Here is a 19,299-nt window from a genome sequence, read left to right as displayed (position 1 = left end):
AATTGATGCTTTTGAACTATGGTGTTGCAGAAGACTCTTGAGAGTCCCTTGGACTGCAAGGAGATCCAACCAGTCCATCCTAAAGGAAACCAGTCCTGAATATTCATTGGAAGGACAGAAGCTGAAGCTGAAACTCCAAAACTTTGGCCACCTGATGCAAAGAACTGACTCATTTGAAAAGACCCTGATGCTGGGAAAGATTGAAGGCAGGAGGAGAAGGGGACGACAGGGGATGAGATGATTGGATGGCATCACCAACTCAATGGACATGAGCTTGAGTAAACCCCGGGAGCTGGTGATGAACAGGGAGGCCTGGTGTGCTGCAGTCCACGGGGTCGCAAAGAGTCGGACACAACCGAGAGACTGAATTGAACTGAGCTCAATATTCTTAACAGATTTCTTTCTTACCATTTTCAAAGTCTAATATGTGAACAGCAATGGAAAGAATATTTATCGTGTTTGTTCAATTCTAAGATTTACTTTTAAAAGCAACTTTACATTTCTCAAATTCTATGTGTTTCTCATAATATAGTGTTTACTATGTTTCTTTGCTACTTGCCAAAATCTGTTATTAAATCTTAGTAACTATTTCCTACAATTCATGGTATCATAGAATTAAGGGAATCCATCAGTGTGGATTATTTCTCAAATATGGTTATCATGGAATCCTCCTTTACAGAGCTTCTTTGGGGCTGTATTCTGTCGTGTACATTTTGGGAAACAGTGGAATAGAAAGCCTCTCCCAAATTTACTAACTTTGAATCTATTAGGCACTACTGGTAGCTCAGGCAGTAAAGAATCTGCCTGCAATGCAGGAGACCTGGGTTCAGTCCCTGGGTTTGGAAGAGCCCCTGGAGAAGGGAATGGCTACCCACTCCAGTATTCTTGCCTGGAGAAGAGAGGAGCCAATGGGGCTACAGTTCATGGGGTGACAAAGAGTCAAACATGACTGAGCAACTAGCACTTTCACTTTCGAGTCTATTGACCAAAACCAGGACAAAATAGCTGTAGGTTAAAAGAACGATAACTACGACTACTGAGAACTGAATATTGAGGAACCTGCTTAGTGATCCCCAACAAGTCCCTTAAGAAATGTGAGTCAAATATTTTACCAGTAAAAATGGGATGATGATGTTCCTTCTGCTTACTTCATAGGGTTATTATTAGAAAATAACAGGAAAGTTACATTCTGATTAAAGATATTAGAAAGAACAGTTCATGCTCCTCTCTTCCCCCAAATAAACTGAAACGACAGTAAAGTGATCATTTTAAAAGGGGCTTCCTGGATGGCTTAGTGGGTAAAGAACCCACCGACAAATGCAGGAGACATAGGAGACACAGGTTCAATCTCTGGGTCAGGAAGATCCCTAGAGGAGGAAATGGTAACCCACTCCAGTATTCTTGCCTGGAGAATCCCATGGACAGAGGAGCCTGGTGGGCTACAGTCTAAAGGGTCGCAAGGAGTCGAACACAACTGAGCAATTAAGCACAAGCTTGAGGAAGTAGAAGGAAGATGAAGAGAAGGAGGAAGAAGACGATGATGAGAAAAGAAAGAGAAAAGAACATTTTGGAAGCTGGATGTCAGATGGATGAGTGATAACCAATTCAGCAGATCCTTAAATTCTGAAACCTAGAGAGGAAAGCAGAGAAGTATTTTATTTGCATCCCTTAATCTCAAAAGGTTTTTGTGGGAATAAAATCCCAGAGGAGGCAAGAAAAGGAGATTTAGAGCAACAACAGGACTTGAAGTTCTTCCCATAGAAAAATAACAGGGGGGTGTTATCCCCTCCAAAGAGAGAGAGAGAATAAAAAGTCAATGTTCCAGGACTAAAATATGTTTCCTGATCAGAAGTATTTGCTCAGTACCCAACAAAATGAATAAAAAGGAAATACAACCACTATGCCCCATCATAAAATTTTAGAATTCAGAAGATGATAACTAAAAAGCTCTCTGGGATTGGGGAGTGGAGTAGGAAACTCAGAATAGAATGAAACTTCTCAAGAGCAACAGCAAAGATTACAGTTTGCCTGATGTGTTTGATAACAGATTTGCATTTATACAGAGAGATTAAAAATCAGTTCATCACAGGTATATAGAAAATAAATCCCATAAAACTAAGGCAATTATTTTTCCTAGAAAATGAAAAAATTTCGAAAGACTTAACTGCAAAGTGTGTTCATAATATTATATGTTATAAACATGGAACATAAATTTAACCATAAATTTTGATATAACTATATTCAAAGGAGTATTTATGGTTTTTCTATTGTGACATTATAAAGTAAGACAACTTTAGCAGCTTAAAACAGCCACTTTTATTTGCTCACCTTTCTGTGGGTATGAAGTTCAGACTCAGCTTGCTTGTGTCTCTGTTCTGGGTCTCACAAGGCTGTGATCAAGATATCAGCAGGGCTGCATTCTCATCTGGAGGCTTGACTGGGGGAGACTCCACCTCCAAGCTCATTCAGGTTGTTGAAAGAATTCATTTCCTGGTTATTATAGGATTTATAACAGTTTTATTCTTCAAAGCCAGTAAGGATGGAGAAAAAATATCTACTAGTAAGAGGAAGTCTTATATAACACAACATAACTATGGGAGTAACATGTCCTATTCTATTAGCAGAAGCAAGTCACAGATCCTGCCCACACTCAAAAGGGAGATTATGTAAAGGTATAAACACCAGGAGATGGGGATCATTGGAGCCACTTTAAACTCTAAAGTATGTCAATCAGTGCAGAGAGCAGCTTCTTTTTTTCCATAGTGTAGCATGATGTGGTGGATTTAGATCTGGATGGAATCTTATCTCCTCCACCTAAAAAAAAAAAAAAATTATATGTGCTGTGCTCTGCTGTGCTAAGTTACTTCAGTCAAGTTTGACTCTTTGTGACCCTATGAACTATAGCCTGCCAGGCTCCTCTGTCCATGGGATTCTCCAGGCAAGAATATTAGAGTGGGTTACCATTTCCTTCTCCAGGAGGATCTTCTCAACCCAGGGATTGAACCTGTGTCTCCTGCATTGCAGGAGGATTGTTTACCACCATGCCACAGGAGAAGCCCCTACACACACACAAATTTATATATATATATATGTATATTATATATATATAATATATATTTGTATATTATATATAAATGTGTATACATATGTACATTACATATATATATTTGTACAAAGTTGTGTAACCATCAATAAAATCCAGTTTTAGAACATTTCCATCTCACCAAAAAGATTCCTCATGCCCATTTTCAGTCAAATTCCTGTATTCACCTACATTCCCAGGCAATCACTACTATACTTTCTGTCCCTATGGCCTAGTTCCTCTATTTTTTGCCATCTAAATGAACCAGCCCTGTGCCTATTTGGCTTCAGATCCATCCTGTATCTTGCATCTTCTCCAGACTTGGGGGCAATGATATCCTAGTTGGCTCTCACCATCTCATTAGAGTCAATGGTTAAGTATTTGGGAATTCCACAATCCTGTTATTAAACCATTGGCCCTAGAGGGAGTATTTATGGAAAATACCATGGCAAACACTACAAACCACAATATTTCTTTTTGTGTTATTTGGTGGTGGGGGGTGGCTTATCAGAATACCACTCTGGCTTCTCATTATTGCCAATCTCTGGGTTGCTTCCAGGTATATATTCACCCTCCAAAATGTCTCCCAAGAATCTTTGCCTCCTTGTATTCACATCCTTATTCCCTCCCACAATGAATAGGGCTGACATGTGTAACCGCTAGATTATTTCATAAATAATGATGTGTTACTACCAAAGAGTTCATAAAAGACTCTGTGGCTTCTGCCTTACTCTCATTTGAATCATTCCCTCTGGACAAAGTCAACTGCTGTGTCATGAGTAGATTCACAGAGTCCTATGGAGAGGTCCTTGTAGCAAGGAACTGAGGCATCTGCCCAAAAGTCATGTGATTGAACCAGATGGGAAGCAGATCCTTTGGCCATGTCCACCTTTTGAATAACCACAGTCTGGGATGGCATCCTGACAGCAACCTAGTAAGAGACTCCGAGCTGAAACTAAAAGGCTAAGCTGTTTTAAGCTTCTGCCCCACAGAAACTCTATCAGATAATAAATGATTATTGCTGTTTAATTCACTAAGCTTTAGGGTATATTCTCATGAACAATAGGAAATCAAGACAAACTTTGGCACCAAAAGGTGGGTGCTACCATTATGGAAGTTTAAAATATAGGGTGGCTTTGAAAATGGGCAGTGGGCAGAAGCTGGAAGGACATGAGGCAAGTGTCAGTGAAAGCCTGTAGAAGCCTTTGTGGAGGCTGCAGGTATAGGAAAGTGAAGGCAGTATGACCCAAAACTAGAGGAAAGAGGACCCTTCTTGCAGAATGGCAGCAAGCTTAGCAACAGCGTCCCCTCTGATAACATGAGAAATAGAAAAGAGAAAAAGGAACCCTCTTACACTGTTGGTGGGAATGCAAACTAGTACAGCCACTACGGAGAACAGTGTGAAGATTCCTTAAAAAACTGGAAATAGAACTGCCATATGATCCAGCAATCCCACTGCTGGGCATACACACCAAGGAAACCAGAAATGAAAGAGACACATGTACCCCAATGTTCATCGCAGCACTGTTTACAATAGCCAGGACATGGAAGCAACCTAGATGTCTATTGACAGACGAATGGATAAGAAAGCTGCGATGCATTTACACAATGGAATATTACTCAGCTATTAAAAAGAATGCATTTGAATCAGTTCTAATGAGGTGGTTGAAATTGGAGCCTATTATATAGAGCGAAGTAAATCAGAAAGAAAAATACCAATGCAGTATATTAATGCATATATATATGGAATTTAGAAAGATGGTGATGATGACTCTATATGCGAGACAGCAAAAGAGACACAGATGTAAAGAACAGACTTTTGGACTCTGTGGGAGAAGGCAAGGGTGGGATGATTTAAGAGAATAGCATTGAAACATGTATATTATCATATGTGAAATAGATCGCCAGTCCAGGTTCAGTGCATGAGACAGGGTGCTCAGGGCTGGTGCACTGGGATGACTCTGAGGGATAGGAGGGGGAAAGAGGTGGGAAGAGGGTTCAGGATGGGGAACACATGTACACCCATGGCTGATTCATGTGAATGTATGGCAAAATCCACCACAATATTGTAAAGTAGTTAGCCTCCAATTAAAATAAATAAAAAAGGAAAAAAAAAAGAAATATAATTAACTACCAAAAAAATTAAAATAATAAAAAAAACAACCAAAAAAAAGAAAATGTGCCTAATGAATTGGGGGACAAGTTAAGGAGATTTTCAAGCAGCAGGGTTAAGGTGCTACTTCACTTCTGCAGTTTATAGAAAAATGCAAGTGGAGAAAGACTAAAGAAAACACCAATATCACAGAGCCAGGAATTCTTGAGTTAAAAATTTCTCTGCTTCTCCAGATGACCTGTGATACTAAAAGTAAGAAATGGTTTCTGGGCAAAGATCAAATCTAGGACACTTTCAAGAAAACATAATCTAAAAATGAAGCCAAAGGGGAGTCCTCAGGAAGATTCAAACCTGTGCCTCACAGAATCACTCAAACAATAGAACTTCTAAGCCACTTAAGGAAATTGACCCTCAACGATCTCAACAGAAGCCCCAGGAAGAGAAATTCTTATCTCAGAGATATTTATTTATTTATTTTTTATTTATTTTTTTTTCTCAGAGATACTTAATATCTCAGAAAGAACAGGGAAAAGTGGTCTCTATTCCTTGGTCCTGTCAGTGCTTCCATCAAGCCTGACTCAGAATGGTGACCTGGAGACTTTGCAATCCCTAAAGGGACTCCCATCTCAAGGACGACTGAACAATGTATGTCCTGAGTGACTCCAGTGGGCCAAGACAAGTCACCATACCAAATGTATGCACTTATTTCTCACCTGTGCTTTCAGAAATGAATTTTTAGCTTGGTACAATAATCTAAATTCACTGAGAGAGCAGTGATTCCAACCACTGGCCCTTCTTCCCTCAATGCCCCTATTTCCACATTAAGGGGAAGATACTCGGCTGATATGAGGAAAGACAGCTACACAAAGACAACCACACTGTTCCCAGAAATCACAGAGAAAATGAGATAAAGAGGCCAGGAAAGGGAGAGAACAGATTGAGAGTCCTTGAAAATTGAGAGTCCTTGCATTTAAGTGATTTATACACAGTATATCTTGTCATCCTCAAACATCCTGAGTTTGAAACCACTCTATATTTTTATCTGAAATAACTAATTAAATAACTAATATAAAATAACTAGAATGAGTATTTAACTACTACCATTAAGATTATGGGGTTCATAACCGGCTATACCCCAACACAAAATAAAAGGTAAAAAGAAAAGATTATGGTGTTCAGATAGAGCAAAACCAAAAAGGAGTTATCTCTAACAGGATACTGTTTTGCTAAAGTTCAGTTTTCTCTCAATATGTAAAAACAATACAGTTTAATCTGGTGTGACCAAAATAAGGTGCTTAGCTCTCTAAGTTCATTTAATTGAATATCTTTTACCACTCACACAAAATATCCTACTTTTACTCATTATTTCCACTAGTGACATTTACTAAAGTTTAGCATAAAATCTAAAAAAGGTCTGCACAAATTCCAAAATTATCTAGGATTTGAGCTGTCTTCTAAATTCACGACTGTGATTCTGATTGTGACTCTAAAGAAACCTTCAATACAAGTGAGACTGGCCTCCTAAATATACTTCCCATGTTCTTAACCACATCCTCTTGTGCATACCCTCTGTGACCCTGAAGGTCATACCATTTCCCCTTATGACTGGGTGGACATAGAGGTAATACCCATTCTTAATGACTCACTCTCAACGGTTGTCTTATACTCCCCAGCCTTAACTGATAGAGCTGGAGCCATTGAGAAAGGATCTGTAATAACAACTGAGCGTTTTGGAAGAAACTTGGCAGTGCTGCACAAGGGACTAACTACTAAATGATTTCTATCCCAACAACTCTGTTCTGGCAAAAACAAAAGGGGTACCTGACTTTGTGCTGATGAGGTAGGGTGGATATTTCTCTGTTGGAAAGAGTAATCTAAAATTGAATGCAAATTATAATGGATTACTAAACTTTCTAATAGGACATCTTGAGACTTGATAGATATAAGAATGTAGATTTATATTCCTTTTCTGCAAAATCCTATAGCTATGCAAATCCAGAATTTAGACAAACCAAAACATCTAATTCTTTTATGAAAGAGAAGAACATTGTTTGGGTGCAGATACTGAGCTAGACATGGAGGTCTATGGCAGCCATGACAGTGGGCTCTTTAAGGATAAAGACTATGCCTGATATTATTTTGTATCCCAAGTGTCTAGTACATTGCTCAACTGTTTAATGAATTAAATAAAATAGATTTTTAAAATGTCTCCCTAGTTTTAAAACACTTGCTTATAATTTTTTTTATTATTTCTAAATGTCAGATGGGATATAGCTTGTTTTTCAGATGGATTTTAATTGGACTTTAATCCTTTGACACAGAAAGGAGAATCTAAAAAGTTGACAAGATTGGCCTTGGTAAGATGTAAACCTCAAGGCATATTCTGGTGTATCAAATTCTCTTTTATCTTACTTAAAATGCAAGTGCTTAAAAGAATGTGGCCTTGGGAGATTGTTTAGTAAGACATGAAAGTGCAGCTCAAGAGGCTGACTCTTGAGAAGACAAGTAGGACATGCATGGTCCTTTTTTGCCTCCCCCATGGCAGGTCTCCTGTAGAGTGCCCAGATTTCAGAGAAAACACTGGAGGAGACAAGAGACCCGATATGGAATAAAGACGATATGGAAGGGATAAATGTGGATTTCCTGAGGAAGCAGAAAATAAGCACCAAACTGTTCATGACTTTTTAAAGTGGCAGGGTGGTGATAGTGGGGAGGCAATTGAAAGAGACAAAAAAATTCAGCAATGATATTCCTCTGAAATTTGGCAATTTTTTTTCAAGTAGTAAAGCATTATTATAAAACAACTCACTACGCAGTATGATCAATTTTCTCTGTATCGGGTTGAGTACTAAAGAGATATAGAATTGAACATTCATGGTGCAGTCACTCACCAAGACATAGGAAACCTGAATCTTTTAACATCCTTGCCTTAACTATGGTTATTTAAGACTTATACTCCATCATAACAACAGCAACAACAAAAACTGAAAGCAACTTACTGGCTAATACAAAATGCAATTTAAAGCAAACCACAGACTATTCTTAACTAAGACTAATTTCAAGACAAAGATGCCCCTGTGTGTCTTTGGAGAGGCTGGGCAAACATTCTGATAAATTTGGGAAAAAAAAAAAACTGGTTCTAAATATTCTGATAAATCTGACAAAAAACACAAAAACATTGGGTAATATTAATCTCACTTTCTGTCCTGGGCAAGAGTTTAATTATAGGTAGAGTCAGAACTTCTCCTGAGATGTGAATCAAGGAGGAATTTAACATGAAAGCTAGCAAGAGAGATGGTGTTTCACAGGAACATAGATGCTATATTTCACCTCAGTTCAACAAAAGTCAGAGAAAGGTTGTTCAAGTGAATAATTCTTATATCAAACTTCTAGAAAAGCAGAGAGTATCATCTTCTTCAGAATAATATGTATAAATTACATAGTTCAAATCCTTTGCTTGACTTAATACAGACATAGAATATAAAGTCTCTAGTTCCACAGGTAATTGACATGTTTATTTAAATGTCAGCTGTCTTAGTGAGAACATTTGGCTAAATTTATGATCAAATGCCCCAGTAATTGCCAATGATATAAAAAGTCTATGTTACTAATTAGTAACAGCAGTAACTAATGAGCATAGAGGTTTTTTTTAGTTTACCAAGCACTTTTTTACATTTATTATCACATTAAACTTTTATTGTAACCCTATAATCAGGAAGGCATCAGCATCAGCCTTGAGATGAAGAAAGGAAGGCTTGAAACTGTTATGTAATAGGTCAAGATGGTTTATCTGGTAAAGAATAGTCAGAACTCAAACCTAGGTTTTAAGTTTTACTATTTATGTTCCTAGAATCATATGTCCCTTCTACTACATATTTTCTTTCGTTATCTCTAGTTAAATATCAATCTAAACTGCAGATGGTGATTGCAGCCATGAAATTAAAAGATGCTTACTCCTTGGAATGAAAGTTATGACCAACCTAGATAGCATATTGAAAAACAGAGATATTACCTTGCCAACAAAGGTCCGTCTAGTCAAGACTATGGTTGTCCAGTGGTCATGTATGGATGTGAGAGTTGGACTGTGAAGAGAGCTGAGCACCAAAGAATTGATGCTTTTGAACTGTGGTGTTGGAGAAGACTCTTGAGAGTTCCTTGGACTGCAAGGAGATCCAATTAGTCCATCCTAAAGGAGATCAGTCCTGGGTGTTCATTGGAAGGACTGATGCTGAAGCTGAAACTCCAATACTTCGGCAACCTCATGTGAAGAGTTGACTCACTGGAAAAGACTCCGATGCTGGGAGGGATTGGGGGCAGGAGGAGAAGAGGATGACAGAGGATGAGATGGCTGGATGGCATCATGGACTCGATGGACATGAGTTTGGGGGAACTCCGGGAGTTGGTGATGGACAGGGAGGCCTGGCGTGCTGCAATTCATGAGGTCACAAAGAGTTGGACATGACTGAGCAACTGAACTGAACTGAACTGAAAGTACAGTTGTTTTACAAAAGAAGCAGGTTTGGTTTAGGACGATAAAAGCCTTACTTTATCAAGATTTAGTCAACAAGTTGATGGAACATAGAAAGAGGGTGAAGGCCCTGAAAATATAATTTGTTGTGATGTGATCCAAATCCCACCAGCCTTGTAGACTACTATAAGAAAGAAAACTGTCCTCTTCTCAGTCACTGATACTAACCATGAGAGGCCCAAGCGTGACATCATATGTGTATGTGTGCTGTCACTTCAGTCATGTCCGATTCTGTGTGACCCTATGGGCTGTAGCCCTCCAGGCTCCTCTGTTCATGGGATTCTGCAGGCAAGAATACTGGAGTGGGTAGCCATTACCTTCTACAGTGGATCTTCCTGACCCAGGAATCAAACCTGGGTCTCCTGCCTTTGTCTGGCCAGTGAATATTTTTCATTTTCTTGGGGATGTAACCCCCCAAGAACCTCTTCTGTTGCAAGTGGCATTTAGACTTTCAAACAATGTCATGTAACCTGGTAAGTTACTTGACAAAGTGACCAGGACCTACAAAGTGTTTGGATGTGAAGTAGAGATAACTCCTAGATTTTAAACATGAGTTAAAAATAACTGATGTTTTTGTTTAGTCGCTAAGTTGTGTCTCTTTATGACTTCATGGACTGTAGCCCTCCAGATTCTTCTGCCCGTGGGATTTCTCAGGCAAGAATACTGGAGTGGGTTGCCATTTCCTTCTCCAAGGGATCTTCCTGACTCAGGGATCAAAACCGCATCTCCTTCACTGGTCGGCAGATCCTTTCCTGCTGAGCCATAAGTAAAAATTATAAAAACTTTATAATTTATAGAAACTTCTAGAACATCTCCATCTTCATAACTCATCTGCTTACATTAATATATTTCTCATGAGAAAACATGATGACAATCCAGAAATCCTACAAAATGAACCAAATTCTGGAATGTTATAACTATTTGGGCCCCCTGAACGCTTGGAGAAAACACGTAAGTTGAGGATAAATTAAAGACATTCTGCTCCAGACAGTGGATAGCAAACTTGCCAAAGCAAGAAATACTTTCTCCCAAGAAACAGCCCAGGCCGACATTTATTTAAAAAGACTGAAATAGATTAAAAGATGACACAGCTACAGTGACTTATTAAGGGAAACCCAGGATTTCAAGAGCAAGGTCTCTAACATTCATGGAGGATGCCAAGGAAAATGAAAAACCTACTCTCCCACAACACAGCTGTTGGTGCCTCTCTTATGGATGGTTCTAGGCTGGCTGGACTAAAGAGCTGCTCCAAACTGGTAATCCTTATGTTCTTATTATGCATGTCTCATCACTATGTTCTAGAGGAAGAAAGACCATCACCACCAACCAACATCTTCTCATTCTGGAGTCATCTAAAAATACTTGCAGACAGTATTACCCTGCTATTACCTCACACTCCTGCCCATCAGCCATAGCCACCTCCTACCTCCCGCTCACTAATAGCACAGTCCTGTATCACCTCCTACTCAGCCAAGCAACACTACTGTAGCTGCTTTAGATACACTCATATCTATATATATAGTCTCATATATAAATATATATTCAGACATATACTCATGTGCATACAAAAAATGCTTTTACAAAAGAAAAAGGGAAAGCTTACTTATGTGAAAGTAGTTGCACTTTGGAAAGTTAGTGTGATAGGCCATTTAGGTTAAGATAAGATACAGTTTTGGTTCTGTCTGGGTGTCCACCCAAATGCCCAGTAGGAAGGTATTTGCTAATCCCAAACATGAGAAGCATCTACTTTTATTAACCCCTGACCCCTGAGCAACTGGAGCCTCCACTTCCTAAATTTATTGCATTATACTTTTATTTCTTCCTTTTAAATATTTCACTATGATATTATAAACTTAAGATTTCAATCATAATTTTCAGACCAAGCTCATACATTTTCTGTTTTATGTTTATGGATGTTGTACTCAGCATTCAACAAATATCTACTCTACTACAATTTCTTTTTACTGTTTTTCATTAATATTATTATTTTAGTGATGGCCTGAGTTATTGGTATGTCATTTGGAGACAGAAATGAGTGAGATAAAAAGGACTCGGGAGGAGAAGCAGGGGAAGCAGAAACAGGACTGGGAGACGCTTGTTGTCTGAGAGCAACAGCAGGCAAAACCACTGCAGGCATAATCAGAACCACCACGGCTTGCAGCTGGGAGCAGGGAGCCCACGACTCCTCAACTACTCGGCACGTAGCAACACGCCCAAACCAACACTGTGGAGTAGCACCTAAGACTGTGAGGAGTAACTGAGATCACAGCTGCGGAAGCACTTTGCAGGTGACGATGGAGTGGCATGGAAGGAAAGGTTTCCATCGACGCTTCATCAGAGCCTTTACACCCATTATTAAGCGGACAGCGGAGTGGGCACTGGGCACAGGGGATTAGGCACGTTGTCACAAACCCAGGATTCATATCCTGACTCTGACACCAGCTTGCTCAGTGATTCTGAGCAAATCTCTTCAAATAGTTAAGCCTTAGATTTTCCCATCTGGGCAATAAATACCTCTCCCATCTGCCCTATGAATTATTGTAAACATTTAATTAGAGTTGTACGTGAAATGCTTTAGAAAGTATACCACAGGATATGGCTGTGTGTTTACAACTGAAAAACTCCACCTGGATACAGTCCATGTCCCAAACTTAAAGCAATATCTTTCACCCTTCCCCCATCTTCCCCATCTCAGCTAATGTCACCATATCAGCAGAATGCAAGCTCCATGGGAGCAGGTATTTGGAACAGTGCCAGGTATATGGTAGGCTCTCAATAAATATTCATTACATTAAAAAAAAAAAAAAACCTTGAATCTACCCAATTGCTTACATAAGGGCCTGTTATCTATGATACATTCTTGCCCTTCACTCTGACACATCTAATACAACACCTCCGACTGGCTCTGACGCCCGGCTCTGTCAGTCTCTTTCAAAACTCGTGGTGTACTGGCACATGTTTAACAACCAGCTCTCAGGGAAACGTTTCTGGCATTTTCCAATTTTAGTGGTGTAGATATTCCCACCATGGCCCATTTCAAGCAACCAACATGATGACACATTGAGTTGGGAAGAGATGCCCACAACAGACGCTCAGGCCTCCTGTGTCAGCTCCAGCTCACTGTGGCTTCTGCTGTTCTCATCTTAGTCAAGACCCCTTCCAAGCAGTCTGGCTTGATTCCTGGATGGTCCTCATTGCAAACCACCTCCGACATTGCCAACAGCATGATCTTTCAAACACATACATCTCATTACTTGTTTTTCCTATTTCAAAACCTTCAATGCACTCCTCCTGCTTACATAATAAATATCAAACACATACTATGACAGACAGGTCATTCCTAACCTGGAGGCAGTCTCCTGAGACCCTGTTCAGTTTCAACCTGTACTATAGGCAAACTGAGCACAGTTTCTTCAACATCTTATGCATTTTAATTTCGCTCTGCTGGTCATGCTGTCCTCACTCCCTGTATAGGCACTGCCTTTTCTCTCTACATAGTAGAGACCCTGTGTGTTCTCCAGATCCAAAGTTTTAAAAAGTCATTTCATCATCAAAGCTTTCTCTAATTATTATTTCCTCTTTGAAATGAAGTGAAAGTCGCTCAGTTGTATCCAACTCTTTGCAATCCCATGGATTATACAGTCCATGGAATTCTCCAGGCCAGAATACTGGAGTGGATAACGGTTTCCTTCTCCAGGAGATCTTCCCAACCCAGGGATTGAACTCAGGTCTCCCGCATTGCAGTTGGGTTCTTTACCAGCTATCCTTTCACTTACCTATCAGCCCGGACTGAATGAATTTCTCACTAATTTACATCTCTGTATCATGGTAGCCATACTCATGATAACAAATACAAACTTTTCTTATGGTTGTTTCTTTTCTCTGTCCTGATGGTCTGTGAGCTCCTCTTAGGCAGGACCTTGTCCTTTATGAATCCTCAGAAGATACTGAATCACTGGATTGATGTCTTTCAAAGCAGTGCTCCTCAAAGTGCCTTGTGGACCAGCAGCATCAACTTTACCTGGGACCTCGTGAGAAGAGCAGAATTTCAGACTCCACCTAGACCCACTCAAGCAGAATCTGTATTTTAAAAAGATTTCACTCAGTGATTCATAAGAACATTAAAGTTTGAAAAGCTGTATTAAAGTTTGAAAAGGCCTAAAGAATAGGGTTCAGCTACTGATTAACTTGACAGCTAGGCAAAAATATTAAAATCTTTGGGAAACAGGGGTCTACTGACTATTATTGAACTGAGACAACATAGCAAGATCACTGTTTGTAGGTCATGTCATTAATTTCCCAGCTTGCGTGAAATGGTTTAAAATGAGACTAGAGCAGCGGTCCTTGATTTATTATAATCTTATCCCCCTTTGCCATATAAAGGGGTATTTGGCAGTGTCTGGAGACATTTTTGTTTAGCACAACCAGAAAGGTGGTACTGGCATTTGGTGATTAGAGGTCAGGAATGCTTTTAAACCTCCTACAATGCCCCTCACAATGAAGAACCATCCAGCCTAAAATGTTAACAGAGCAAAGGTTGAAAAGTCCTGGAATAAGAGGAAGGAAAGGCAAAAAGCTAACGAAATTATTCAAGCTTGTGGTGATGAACCATCACAGGTGTGAGGTGGCGCTAGGTCAGCTCAGAAGAGGACGAAATAAGAGTGACTTTGAAATAAATGAACAAAATTCAGTGGTGAAGGCCGAACGAGAGGGAGGTAGAAGGGAGCTCCCAATTTTTTCCTTTGGGTAAAAAGAAGAATGGCAGCAACACTGGAAATAATAGAAGCAGCTGGCATTCAGATGCATGAAAGCAAGATGCAGTAGGTTTTAGGCAAGTCCCAGGAATCCTGATTTCACTAACCTATCTATTGAGCACCTGCTAACGTACAGGAGCTGTGCCCTTTCACATATTTGATCTTTTCAATTCTCCAGCAACGACCCTTAAAGTAGCTATTAGCCGATTTCTCCTGCTGAAGAAACTGAGGTTCAGATAAAGAACCTCAGTAAAGAAAAAAACTAGGCCGCAAACCCTCAACTACTACCCCTAAAACCCAAAATTGTCTCCTCTCTAGGGATAGCACGTGGGGGTTTCAGCAGCAGCAGCAGTGGATTCATCATGGCATGGCTGCCTACCTGAAAAGGCATTCAGAGGCATGCATGTTCAGGTCATCAAAAGATGTCATTAGAGCTGACATCATCAAATATTGATCAGAGCTGCCTGCCATGAAATGGGAGGGCGTGTCAGGGCACATATGCTGCATGTTTGCGGTGCTCAGTCTGTTCTCCATGGACTTGGAGTCAGGGACTGTAGATTTGGTCTTTCATTCACTGTAAGGCTCATACATAAATACTTGAAATTAACATGACTTTAGTTCTAACAATTAGTGAACCTTTACTCTTCCTTATAGCATCACTAAATCCCTACTCTATTCTTACAAGCCAATGAAAATGAATGGGAAATCAGGTAGAATTCAACACACACATTATTATTGTCAATTAATAGTGACATTATCAATATTGACAAGTCATTGAGCAAGAACAAAATTTCCAATCTCCACCTATATTATAATGCTGTAGAAGATCTTATTAAAATAAAGCCAAAATTTTTTGTTTTATGTTAAAACGGGTGATTTGAGGATGAACCACCAATTCTGGGGCCAAGAGAAGAGACTGAGTCAGCAGAAAAGCAAGTAGACCATTAAAGACATTTTCCTGTTCTCTGCTTTCTTGCCCCCATAAAGTCATACTCCAGTTCATTCTCTGACACCCCCTACTCACAGTTTAGAAGCAAACAAAAATTGAGACCTCCTTTTTGTATTTTTCCTGAACCCTTCTGGATACAGTGTTTTTTTTTTCTCATCTGAGCTCTCATAGCACAGAATATATGCTTCTGTACAATATACTATATTAATGATTTATTTACATGTTTATATCTCTATGAAGGTATGACCTGCTTTAAATTGGGGGTTGTTTTTTAATTCATTTTGTAGCACATAGAGCAGGGCCTGGCTCCCAGTTGGTACCTAATAACTGCTTGCTGAATTCATTTAGCATAAAGTCAGTCCCAGCAAATGAGTGTTTTAGGTTGACCTTTTGCTGCATCTTTGGCTCCTTTCAAATGTACTTCATCTTAGGCTGTTTTCACTGATGTACACTGTTTAAATGATTTAGTAAAGAATAGAGAGGGGTGTCTGATTTCTTTCAATTAGCATAATGAGTTCAAGGTTTATTCACACCGTAGCGTGTGTCAGTAATTCATTACTTTTTTAATGACTAAATAATTTTCTATTTTTACATATATCATTTTTTAATCCATTTTCTCTGGATGGACATTTGAGCTATTTCCACCTTTTGGCTATTATAGAAATAAAACTGCTGTGAATATTCAAGTCCAAGTCATAGTTCAAACATCTGATTTCATTTATGTGAAATAGCCTGAATAGATAAGTCCACAGAGACATAAAGTAGATTGGTGATGCCAGCACCTATGGGAAGGAAGGAAAGAGCAATAATTGATTAATGGGTACAGGGTTTCTGTTTGGGATGATGAAAAGTTTACGGAACTAAACATTAATGTTGGTTGTACAGCATTGTGAATTACTTAATGCCACTTTTAATGTACTTTAAAATTGTTAAAATGGTTAATTTTAGAAGCATCTACCACAGTAAAAAATATCTTAAAGAGATAAATTAAGTCAATACAATTGGACAAGATTAGCTACCAGGAACAAGATTATTTTATTCATGAAAAACATTGCATCTGTGCTTCTGCAGTTCCCCCCAGTTTGCATGCAGTATCTGATATATTATTTCCAATGCTGAAGAAACCCTTATCTAATGCTTCTGGTGATATCACTACAACAATTTTGTATAATAATTTCATAATATATATCAAGAATAGTAACAGTGCTCATGCCATTTAAACTTAGAATAATTCTAAGGATTTATTTTAAGGAAATATTTCACAAGAATAATACAAGTGTGTGCTAAAAAGGAAACTATTGCAAATATGTCTATAATAGTTGGATGCTGAGAGAAAATCCAACAATAGAGAATTGTTATTTAACATATACAACATTAACATGATAAGATATCTATGGCAACTATTTAAATATTTTGTGGTGGGTAAAAAGAACAGAACAATAATTTTTTGACTCCCTATGAATACAGTTTAGTTAAAATGTATGCAAGTGATTAACAGAGAGTTGCACATTGACATGAAAAGTATAATAGGACTGACGATGACTCTTTTTCCTTTTTACACATCCCTTTATTATCCCTTCAGTTATGCTTTCATTCAAAAAGTATTTTTGAGCCACTGCAATGTGTCAGGCACTGTATTAAGAGTTGTGGCCATCATGATGAGCAAGACAGTCAGATTCTCTGCCCTTACACTGTTAATTATGTAATTGCTGTTGTGACAAGTGGTATGAAAGATGTGTAAGGATTCTAAGAATAAGCACATGTTTCATTTGAGGTCTCTGTTGGACATTTAGTGGAAATGTTTAGTAAAACATTGAACATAAGCATCTAGAGGTAAAAAGGGAGGTTGGAGTTATCCATGTAACTTACAGTTAGGCTTTTGATGGTGATTCAAGCTGTCGTAACTGCTGTGACTGCCTAGAAAGAAAACATTAGGTGAGAAGCTAAGAAGGCTTAGGAATAAGATCCTGAGGAATTCCAATAACAGAAGCAGTCTAGAGTAGTTGTCAAGAACAGAAATTCTGGAGTTATGTTTCCTAGATTCAAATCCCCAGCTTTTAGAGTTACTCAAATTTTCTGTGTCTCAATTTCCTTATCTGTAAAACCAGAATATCCTCTCATAGGATGTTACAAAGATTTAGTGATAAAATATACATAGGGTACTTAGAATGAGTGAGTGGTGTATATTAAATGCAACATAAATGCTGGCTGTATGAAGGTCAGATATAAGATGAGAATCTCCCAAATGATCCTAGAAAAGAATATCCGAAGGAATAGGAAGGGAAAACATCAGGAGAGTAAAGTAAAAAGGCAGTGTTGAATCTTGCTGAAAGTTTATATACAATGAGGACTAGAACATTAACATTTCATTTATGTTACAGAGATGTTGATGGAGTAGAGGATAGGGGTGAAAGACCAGCATGAGATAAGGAGGAAATTCTGATCTGTTGTCTCTTTTTTTTAACAACAGCAATAATATTGTTGTGACTTTTATAAGGAGATAAAGGAGGAAGCAAAGAAAAAATCAAAGAGTTACAAGTCACTTACACACCATTATGACAGTATTAGAACCTTGAAAACCTGACTACATATCTACTTTTGCAGTTAGTTTTCATATGTTTTCATGTTGCTAATTAGGGTCCTTTTATTTCAGCTTTAAGAACTCCTTTCAGAATTCCACTTCTGAGTGGAATCCAGAAAAAAAAAAATGAAAACACTAATTCAAAAAGAAACTCACACATCCCAGTGTTCATGGCAGTACAATTTACAATAGCCAAGACATGGAAGCAACCCAAGAGCACACTAACAGACGAATGGATAAAGAAGGTGTGGTGTGTATACAACAGAATAGTACTCAGTCATAAGAAGTGAGATTCTACATTTACAGCAACATGGATGTGCCTAGAGAATATTATGCTTAGTGAAACGAGTCAGACAGGGAAAGATGCAAATGCTATATGATATCACTTAAAGGTGGCATCTGAAAAATAATGCAATTACATGTCCATGCAGAACAGAAACAGACTCACAGACATAGAAAGCAAAGTTGTGGATACCAAAGGGAAGAGGGCATGGGGAAGGACAAATAAGGTATGGGATTAACAAATGCAAACTACTGTGTGTAAAACAGAGGAGTGATAAGGATATATTGTGTCGTGCGGGAAATGTTAATCACAATATTATAATAACTTATAATGGAGTATTGTGCTAGTGCTCAGTAGTTCCGTTCTGTCTGGCTCTTTGTGACCCCACGGGCTGTGGCCTGCCAGGCTTCTCTGTCCGTGGGATTCTCTAGGCAAGAATACTGGAGTAGGCTGCCATTTCCTCCTCCAGGGGCTCTTTCCAATCTAGGGAATCAATCTGAGTCTCCTGGGTCTCCTGCATTAGCAGGCAGATTCTTTACCACTAAGCCACCTGGGAAGCCCATAATGGAGTATAATCTGCCAAAAATACTGAATCACTATGCTGTACACTTGAAACAAATATAATATTGTAAATCAACTATATGTCAATAAAGAAAATAACTTCTTTCAGTAATTTCTTGTAAGGCAGGTGTAGTGATGATGAACTCCCTCAGCTTCTCTTTGTCTTGGAATGTTTTTATTTCTCCTTCATTTCTGAAAGACAGTTTTGCTGAGTATAGTATTCTTGGTTGATAGTATTTTTCTTTCAACACTGAATACATTGTCTCACTCTCTCCTAGCCTGCAAGGTTTCTGCTGAGAAATCCACTGAGAGTTTTATAGGGGTTCCTTTATAAGTTTTCTGTCGTTATTTCTCAAGACAAGCTTTCGGCTTCTTTTTCTCTTCTCCTTCTTGGAAAAGTGGCAACTTTATAAGATAAATAGATTTTAGAAATCTGCTATAAAGCATA

This window comes from Capricornis sumatraensis, chromosome 16 (genome assembly GCF_032405125.1).
Source record: "Capricornis sumatraensis isolate serow.1 chromosome 16, serow.2, whole genome shotgun sequence".
Classification (NCBI taxonomy): domain Eukaryota; kingdom Metazoa; phylum Chordata; class Mammalia; order Artiodactyla; family Bovidae; genus Capricornis; species Capricornis sumatraensis.
Note: the sequence above shows the minus strand (reverse complement) of the source record.